This window comes from Cyanistes caeruleus, chromosome 2 (assembly GCF_971803275.1).
Source record: "Cyanistes caeruleus chromosome 2, bCyaCae1.hap1.1, whole genome shotgun sequence".
In the NCBI taxonomy this organism is placed as follows: Eukaryota; Metazoa; Chordata; class Aves; order Passeriformes; family Paridae; genus Cyanistes; species Cyanistes caeruleus.
Genome location: NC_141702.1, coordinates 112,670,363 through 112,680,743, shown reverse-complemented (window position 1 = coordinate 112,680,743; position 10,381 = coordinate 112,670,363).

Below are 10,381 nucleotides of genomic sequence, written 5' to 3'. Positions count from 1 at the left end.
AGATTCACCTTTAGCTGAGGAGCCACGAGCCCGTATTACAGCTACCAGCCCTCAAACGCGTGCCATCAGTGCTGCAGGGCCCTGCTTCAGCCCAGCCAGGATGGTATTACTCAAACCTTTCCTCTGGGAATATGTCAACAGGCACATTTAAAACTCAGCTTCTGCAAGCTATCAGCCACTGGCCCTCATGCCAGGAAAACACACAGGCACTAATGGAAACAGTACACAGCCAGGGAGCGGAGCTGCACGGGGTTAGATCAAGCTATGCCCATATTTCATAGCATTGCTCCTGCCCCACCATCGCTTCGCTGTTTTCCACCATGCACAGACCCAATGCAAGGATGTTGTGATGGAGCCAGGGGAAGAACAGCTCTGTAAACAAGGCCAGCTCTGAAACCTGCCAAGTGACCCTCAGATATGACAGGCAGCACTACAGCAGGACCCATTCCCTACAGGACACGGGCAGAAAATATTCCAAAATAATAGATTCAAAGCCCTCTCCTTGCCCGGAGCTCGTCTCCTTTTGTGCATACTGGACCAGCTGAATATTTATAGAAGAGATTGGAGGTCAGACTGCTTTGCTCACTGCCCCGGCCCCCTTGCCCAGCTTTCGCACAGCCAGCTGGCGGGCAGCACCTCTCCCCGCTGCGCCGGGAGCGCAGCCTCCTCTGAGCGCCAGCTGGCTCTCAGGGACACCACCGCTGACAGACCCGCAGCAAACCAACCTGCTCCAACCTCCCGACTATCTGAAATTAAAATGGGCCCCCACACCCTGATGTTTAAGGCAGAACCTTGTTGTTTTGGGTTTTTTTTTTTTGCACAGGATAAATGTTGTAATTTAAGTCTTTTTCTTTATCCCCTTCTTTTTTTCTCCTCCCCAACAGCTTCACAGCTCAAAGTGCTCCTTGATGTGATTACCCACCAAGCCATACAGGCCAGAACCCCACATACAGATCTGCTTAAACCCTGCGTCTTTATCAATCGATGTCTACTCGAAATAAGCTTCAACTTGAAGATGTGAAAGAGCCAAGTGCTTAGGGGCAGCCTGTTTGCTCCACCAGCTCCACTGAGCAGATGAGAAAAAGCACCTAATTAGCCAAATTTATTAATATGCTGCTTTTTTTTTTTTTCTTCAAAGAGGATACAGCTACATTATAGAGGTGAAACATGACTTTTGATGATCAAGCAAGCAGTGATTAAATAAGGTTAATCCTCATTTTATATGCTAATAGGATATTTATAATCTCAACTGCATATCCAATTTAGCTATTTTATTTTCTGTTGTTAAGAAAGTATTTCTTATTAGCGAAAGAGAATACCCCTACGTTCACTGCAGATGCTATTTTAATTGGGCTCAAGTGCATTGTGTGTAATTAGTCCACTTCTCTAATATTTCATCTATAATTACACCATGAACAATGTGCTTAAATTTCAGAAGGGCTGCCAGTTTAAATTTTTTTTTTAAATAAAACTGCTAATTAATTGGTGACCCTTCCCACAGACAAATGATTCCCATTGTAGCCTAGCCCCAGAACTCTCAAAGGACTGTCTTTTCAGAAGTTTGAACACCTTCTTTTGACATGATGCCTCTGATCTGAAAAACATAAAAGCACCCATGCCATCCACCTGGTTTCACCAGGACTGCCTCTCCAAACCTCCTCCAGAGGCACAGCAGCATAGGCATGACTTTAGTAGCAATTTTAGACAATGCTGGCTATTGAGAATGACCAAAGAAAATAACTGGATGTTGTTCATCTGTTTCACCTCATAAATTGTCTCAATAATTTAAGAGAAGACAGTGAAGTAGCAGATAGGGGAGGGTTCCCATTTATCCACCACAGTGCCCCAGCTCTTTAGTGGAAAAAAAAGAAAGAAATAGCCCCAAACATGGTGACAGTGAATGTGCTGTGATCCTATCAGCAGGACTGAAAGTTCAGCTCTAAAATACATCTTGCACAAATGCCAGGACAAGGTACTGCTGGTACCAAGGAGCTGGTGATCAAACTGAGCTCTCTCAGAGGAAGGCCACATAGTGTGTAAGATACTGCATGGGGTAAATATTTCCCATTAATTCCACTGGCTGCACACTGTGCTACCAAGCCCAGTGTCTTTTGTGGAAGATCAGAGGATACAACACCAGGGCACAATGGTGCTCCTCTAAGTAGAACCTCCTAAGCCCTGTTGCAATTTTCCACCCTTAAATGGCAGCAAACCACTGGGCAACAAACACACATGTACATATTTGTAGATATATATATATATATATATATATATATATATATATACACATGCACAAAATCATACTGAGCATGAGGGATCCTCATCTCATACTTCTCAGACAATCATTTTGTAAACACCACTTTGCAGCATTGCTCAGGTTTCCCTCCTGGCTGGGCAGCTCCACCTCAAGTTGGCCAGATCCAGCTCAGGATCAGTGCAACAACCTTGTGGTTTCCTGTCCCACTGGTGTCCCAGCAAGCTGCCACCACTGCCCACATCCACCCTTGGTTATTTCACAGTGGGACCTGCAGTCAAAGGGGTCTTGCTACTCCCACTGTCAAAGGATTTGTGATAAACACATTGAGAGTCCTAGAAGAAACAGAGGACACACACAAAACTTCCTAGTTTTGCGTCCCTAAAGGCACCCTCAGTTTAGGGAGAAAGTAAAACTTTTAATCACACAGAATACCCTTGCACAAGAGGACATGAACCTCCCTCATTCTTCATGGTTCCCGTACCAGAAGTGAATGGAAAGGGGGATAGGTAACTAAGCTGGCAGGATAGGCAGGATAAGGGCAGTGGTCTTTGCCCTTCCAAAAGCTTTTCAGCATGAGGCTGAAGATCATGGACCATGTACAGCAGAAGGCAGGGGTGAGGAAGAGACAAAGCCACACTCCCTGGAGATGGAGAATGGTGTGCCCTTTGGGAGCACATTGCAGGGCTGCTACCTGACCCCCTTCCCAAAGCACCCCTGTAAAAGAGCCACCACTTTGGTTTTAGGCTTTTCTTCTCCCTGGGGGCGTGTGAAATGCTAGGTGCTATTTAAGAAAGGGTGACTTCTTCCTCCCTACCCACCCACCCCCCCCAAAACCAAAAGCCTGACCTCTTCCCATCTGCTGGGGAGAGCCAAATCGCTACCAGTCTGGCTCTGATGTGAACTAGCTCTTTCTGCCCAGAAGTTTATTTTTCAAAACAAGTGTGCCTGCAAAACAGTGTTTATTTAAAACACAGTATGAATGCCAGTAACCCAACATGCACGGGGAAGAGCACCCGGAGGTCTCCCGCTTAGTGTTTGAGAGCTATTAAGTAAATCAGGGGAAAATTCCTCAGGAAATGATGGGGTTAGGCCTGATGGGCATCCCTGTGTGATTAAATGCAACTTAATGAGGTCACGGGTGACAGATTTGGGCGCAGAAGTGTTTAAACAGCATGCAAAAAAAAAATAAAAAATAAAAAAAATAAAGCCTTCATAGCACACAGGGGATGGGAATTGAGGCTGGTTGTGTTATCCTGTGGTGTAAAAACACAGGGAAAAAGGGTGGCCTTCTAGCAGACACAAGCTTTTCAGGGCCTTCCTTAACAACTTATGCCATTGAGCAAGCATTGCAGAGCTCTCAGTTACGAATGGTCTGGCCAGTGTCATGAGTCAAGGATGGCCAGCATCACTTTGATTTCTTAGGGGTTAGAGAGGAGGATTTAGGTCACAACACTTTATTTCCACCCCACCTCCCCAACATCTCTAATAGAAAATGGTTGTCTTGATCGAAGGAGCTAAATTCTGCTGTCATCCTGCAGGACTGCAGGATAATTACATTGACTTCATCTGAGCACTTTGGTTTTGCTGATACATCTGTCAAGGACAGGAGGGGATTCTCGGTGTCTCACAGTCCCTGGAGCATTTGTTGGAGTAACCCTTCAACATTTGCACAAGAGGGTCTTCTCACACAACCCATGATTGAATCACTAGGGAAAGAGGCTCCTGACTGACATCCCACCAGGTATGGGGCATTTTTGTGGGGAGATAAAATTAAATTTCTGGTTTTTTCAGCCTTAAGGGCAAAACAAATAATTTTGTCCAGCATGCTCTGTTGGCCTGGAGCAAGTGACTCTTCCTTCCAAAATAATAAATGGATACCTACAGGTTTTCATGTGTGGTCAACTAGGATGCAATATGCCCTCCCAGCTGGCCACACCTCCTCCTCTTTGTTTAGCATGCCAGTTCACCTGGTAGAGTGACTTTGCATTCACATGTGAACAATGAAGATTTTACCAGTTGTCTATTAAAAAAAAAAAATCAAAAAACCCCAAAAACCAACAAAACCTAGAACCCATATTAGGTGGAAAGTGAAAGGCCAAAGGGAAATTATTGCTCATTTAGACAGCAGCATAAATTTTCTTCCTATTTTTAACCTAGCTTTTAATTTAATAAATTTTATGACCCTTATATTAAGTACATATGTTTTACAAGACATTGTGTCCCTTGAGTCACCCTGAATTTACTCTATTATAGCAGAGTTAAATGAATGAATACTGTGTTTCTGATTTCAGCTTACCCCTTATTTGATCCTTATATAGTCAATAAACCTTCATAGAAGCATGAAGCAACTGAATCAAGCAGGGTGCCAAAGCTGTGTTTGGGAACTCTGTTAGTCTTTAAAAGGGAATTAGTAAATTGCTATTCTCTTTTTCAGATCCTGCTACATCACTGCCAGGTTTCCCATGCTGTTTACAAGGAATAAATGGTGATACTGATAAAACTCTTGAATTTATACGTTACCAACTTAACTTTCATATGATAATTTAAAAGGTAGGTCAAGTTTTCCTTTGCCTCACAGCCACTTCCAAGACTCCTAGCCCCCTAAACTTAACTATTTTTCTTTCTAATGCTCTCTGGAAATTTGGAAGAGCAAAAAGAATTTAAATCAGTCCTATATAGGTTATGGATTATTCCCAAAAAAATGCATTTTTGGGAGGAAGATGGGAGATCTTTTAGAAACATTTGAACACAAAAGCCAACTCTGCTTTTCCAATGTAAGTAATTCTTTCACTCAAATTAGTGTGTATGGTCTAGTAGGTGACAGCAGAATAATGCACAAAAAAAATAAATTAATGCCAGCTACAAATCGAGGATAAACAAATTGGAAGATGAATCTAATTACCTGGACTAGATCCCTGTATAAAACTAAGATGCTCTGATCCTCAATGCCTGCAGAGAAAATAAGCATGTACAGAGATTATTCTTGTTTGGGAGCATTTACATTGTTTATTTAAGTAATATACGAGGGCAGCTTTTCACAACGGATTTGCAATGGTGGCAAAACACAAAGATTAGAAAGGGATAGTTGATATTTGCTGAACAGTGAGAAGCATGAGTTATTGATTGGCTTGGTATCAACCTGGAGTTCCTTTTTAATATAATAAGATTAGTTTAGAAGGGTGTTTTATAAATCGGGTGGCTCTTATTTGATTTGAGTACTGACTCTTAGCGACTTGCCAAAGTTCAGTAAATATGCAGAGTATAGTATATGCACTTTATCTTTGTGTATTAGCTATGACATAAACACAGAGGGGAAAAGTCAAATTTTATACATCAGAAAGTGGGTTTGTTGCCAGACATTCTAACGTTGCGTATTTAATTTCACTGATGTATGTTAAAATGGGAAACCAAATTCAATGAGCTGTTTGTTTCTTTCTACAAATACGCTTACATCAATGACCTCTGAGGACATGACCTCAAAATGTAACTAGATGTTTAAAAGAACCTCGAAGATCTATACAAGACATTAACATTTGTGTCAGAGGGCAGTATACAAGCGTGTATATACTCAGCTGTCTATATGTCGACTGCTATATTTTTATTGTTACAGGAAACCAGCCAAAGTCCCAAACAGGGAAAATTATCAGCTCCTTTTTTTTTTTTTTTTCCCTTGGCGTGTTCCTGTTTAAGACTAAAGACATGACCTTAAGTTAGAACATATTTTAGCCCTATTCAGTAACTATTTTGTCACCTTCTGTGTGAGGTTTTAAATGCTATCCAGCCTTGGGGGGCACAAGGCTCCGACAGAGATAGGCACAGTATTGGGCAGACCTGAGTGTGAGGATTCACAGAAGACTCCTAAAAAAAGAAGAAATTACCATTTTAGCTGGGCATGGGGAACTCCTGGTCACCTCTCCAGGGACAAACTGATGTCAAGTTCTGCTGTCTGTCAGGATTAAGTGCCTGTTTGCTTTCTCACTAACATGTGGTTTGAGAACAAAGCAGCCCAAATCTCCTCCATTCTTAACAAAGCATCTCAAATTGCTGAGTAAAATTCCTTAATCCTCCCATCTTAATCTGAGAACATCAACGCCACATGGTAGCACTGAGGTCTCTTTTTGTCCACTCTGGAGCACCACTGACATCACTGTTTGATTTGAAGCTAACTTTTCCTGGAGCCACCCATTATCAGAGGGAAACCTCAGGTGTTTTGTTCTTAGAGCAGGTTTGTCCAAGTAGCTGCTCTTTCCTAAAGTTTCCACTAACAGTGAAAAACTAAATACAAAGCAAGAAGAGACTAAATGTCATAGTTTCTCATTCCCCATAAACCATCCATGTGGTAAAATGTAACATGAGCTTTTCCATCACAAGCACCACGAGGAAGGATGCAGCAGCTGCCTGCCCAAGTGGTCCAGAGGTCAGGCTAGAAGAAACAACCTGCAGCACTCCCATCTCTACAAGCAAGCAAACTCAGTCTAGAAAGCAAGAAAGCAAAACACCTGATATGAAGAGGGCTGAGCAGTTGTAACATGGCACAATAAAATCTAAACACCAGATGATTTGATCTCAATGCCTAGGCATAGTCATCCCTATGACACAAAACTCAGCTGTCATCCTAACCAGTATTTTCCTGCATTTATCCAATAACAAAAATCAATTCCCAATTTCTGCTAGAAAAGTCAAAGAAATCACTCCTTTCTCACTCTGCAAGCATTCTTCCTACTATTACTACTTCTCCCTACTACTTTTGTTCTGTGTTAATTTCACTTGCCCTATCCCAGCTTCAGTCAGTAATACAAACCTACTTTGATCTATATTTGCTAAAAATTATTATGTATCTCATTCTCCTCCATTTCTGACCCCAGAAATGTGCTTGCTTTGGTTCAAGCTTTGCTTCCCCCCCTAATCAGGGCCAGGTCAGCGCCAGAGTCAGGACTTTTATCCTAAAATCCGTAAGGGCTCCATAAGGAGCAGCAAGTAACTCCCTGTGAGAAAACTTCTAACATGTTTTATTCCTCCCACCATCAAGTAAGACACCAAGAGCAGCTTCAGAAGGTCTGACCATGAAAAATAACTCCAGGTTTATCACCAGCAACAGTCAGCTGGAACACATAACTCACTGCCAAGCTGTTTATGCACAGCTGGAGCAGACTGATGTGGAACAGAGTGTGCAGGGCAGGTGGGCACAAGGATGCACAACATTCAGTTCACCACACCCTGCTGGTTGGCTGCAGGAGGATCATCAGGATCATATCCTTCAAGATGTCAAGGCCAGAGGCTGAAATATATCAAAACCAGCACTATCTGGACTATAGTATTTAGGAAAACAACAGGTAGAACTTCACAGTCCCATGCTGCAAAGCTTTGTCATGTAAAAGGTTTTCTAAGCATAAGAGATGGCTCTTGAGACTGGAGATCCAAAAACTGCAGAAGATTTCCTTCATCTATAATATCTCTAAAAAATATTGCTTAACCTATCTCAAGAGGCTTCCAGCTCCTTGCAGGAGACAGCAAGCTGAAAAAATGGATACCTGTGTATGAAAAGGAAAGGATGCTAAAATGTTCTGTTGGATGCTGCATTCTCTTGGTAAAGATAAAGCTTTGAGAATCTGATTTATGGAATTAGATTATAACAGTGAGTTTGCAAGCAGACAAAGATTCTGGGACAGGCTTTTCCATAGCAAACTCACAAATGGGGAGTTTTAGAGTAACAACATCTCTGAGGCTACCCTGAACAAATAAAGCTTTAAGGTTAAAAAGCAGAGAGCAAGGTGCATCCGCACGGATGGAGCTCAGGGACTGGAACGGATGGGAGCCAACAGAGCCTGGAGAGGACCAAAGACCCTTTAGTACAGACAGGGATGACTGATCTCACACAGAGTGAGCACAGGTCAAAGTCTTGAAAAAAAAACCCCACATTATTAGGAAACAGAATCCTTCAGAAATTTTTCCACATTACTCCTGCGGGCAGTGAGACTGCTCATTTGAACTATGAGCTAACAGCAGGACTTTAATCAAACCTTTCCCACAGAAATGCTAAGGCACTTGAAACACAACTCATTGGCCAAAATTCCTCCACACAAAGGTGACAAATGAGCCTTGAAAGACATGCCCACAAAGCAGACATTTCTCAGCTGATGACGAACAGGCAGCCGTCACTGCTGCATGCTGCTCTTAACCCAAGTGGTAATAGCTACTGCCCTCCAGAACTAGTTAGCTCTCATTTATATCACTGGAAAGCAGTGTCTCCACTGAAGTCAATATAGTTTCACTGGGCTAAGTGTGATCAAATTAGGCTTGATGTCCACAGACCTGAGTGTATTGCTTGCCTTAGGGCAGGGGAGCAAGAACAAAGGGCTCATATATTGGTATCTGTGTTTGGTCTGTAAAGGATTGCTCTCTCCTGCCCACCACATCTTTCAGCAATGGGCTATGTGGAGTCATACAATTAAAAAGTCATTTATGTTCAAGATTCTCACATCTCTGACGTATGCCTTGTCACAGCACAGGAGTTTAGCTCTACTTCAGAGAGATTCGAGCATCATGAAAAGCTGGCTGCCAGCAAAAATCATTCTGAGAAGAAATAGGAGAGGAACAAAGAAAGAGACATACACAGAGCAACCTGGAGATGTTACAGGACTCCATCAGAGCTGACTCTGGCTACAAGCAAAGCAGACTGCTGCCCAAAACAGCAGGGAGACAAAGGCATAGGAGCGTTCTCCTCGGTGTCCTTCCTCCTGTGTGGCAGCGGATCCTGACTGATGGCCCTGTTGCTGGCAACTGGAATCAGGGATATGAAGAGCCAGCCTTTGAGGCCACCTCCAGGATTCGTGCTGGTGATCACAAACATCACAGGTTTGTTCCAACATGGAGTCTAAAACCTCCCAGGTTGTGCTGGTGATGGAGGCAAAGCCTTGGGAAGCTGCTGGTGGCCCTGAAAGAGGACAAGCACCCCTCACAGGGACCTTGGTACACAACCCTGGGAAAAGCTCACCTGCCCCTGGAGCCAGATGCTTACCCAGTTTTATATTCCCACATTTATTTCCCACATTCTATCGCTGGTGCATGATTATTGTCACACCATCCCCACCAGCTCTGTGGCAAAGCACACAGGTGAACTTGCAGCTAGAAACACACACACACCCAAACAGGCACCCCTTTTGTCAGCCATGGTATTTTACAGCCCTTGGGGGAGTAATAGGCCTGGGCTGGGTATCTGCTTCATGGTACGGTATAACTTTCAATCATGTTAATTAAATTAATATGGGCCATGCTAATGAAAACCACAAAATACTATTTTGGTGTCTATGAGCACATACATTTTGATAGTATCAACTTGTCATTCTGATGTTCCTTTCTACACCAAATACCAGCAATGTAAACATCTAACAACACTTTCATCATAACAAAGGAAATTCTGCATCAGCACCAGACTGAACGCAGACAGACTTGTGTAAGCAGCAAGCACCAGAAATATTCAGACATGCTAGGGCTCACCAAGTGTTCGACAAACGCTCCTCCTATCTAATCTTTTAATCTACTTTTGAGGTATATTTTTGGCTCGTGTTTTGTTTTAGGTTAGGGGTTTTTTTTATTATTATTATTCTTTCCCTGCATGATTAGCCATCCAGGAAATGTTTAAATTACAAAATCATAAGGTTTAAAAGATTTATAGATCAAATTATATTAACCTAATGCAATAGGCCAGCCATACGGAAATTAGAAGTCTTTATATTTTATTTTGGTTATTAAATTGCTCCCTTTATACTGTTTAGTTTGTTTGTAACAGTAAGGTTTTGCTGTCTGATGTTAAAACTCACAGAGTAACCAAGCAAAAACAAATGACTTAGTCCTTGGTTCAAAGAAATAATAGGTTACTAGCATAATTAATTTTATGTTTAATTACCGCAGAATGAAACAATTCAACAATATCCAATCAATCCTCAGAATGACAGAACAGAAGGTCAGCACTTGCTAAGTCAATTGTTTTGAAAGAGAAATTTATGTCAGGTTCTCTTTTATGTGCTAGAGAAAGAAATTGGATAAAAGTGGTCAAGCAAATGTTAATTAATTGTATAAACGTAATCCTGTTGTCATGCAAAAATCACAGAGACTCCAGGCACA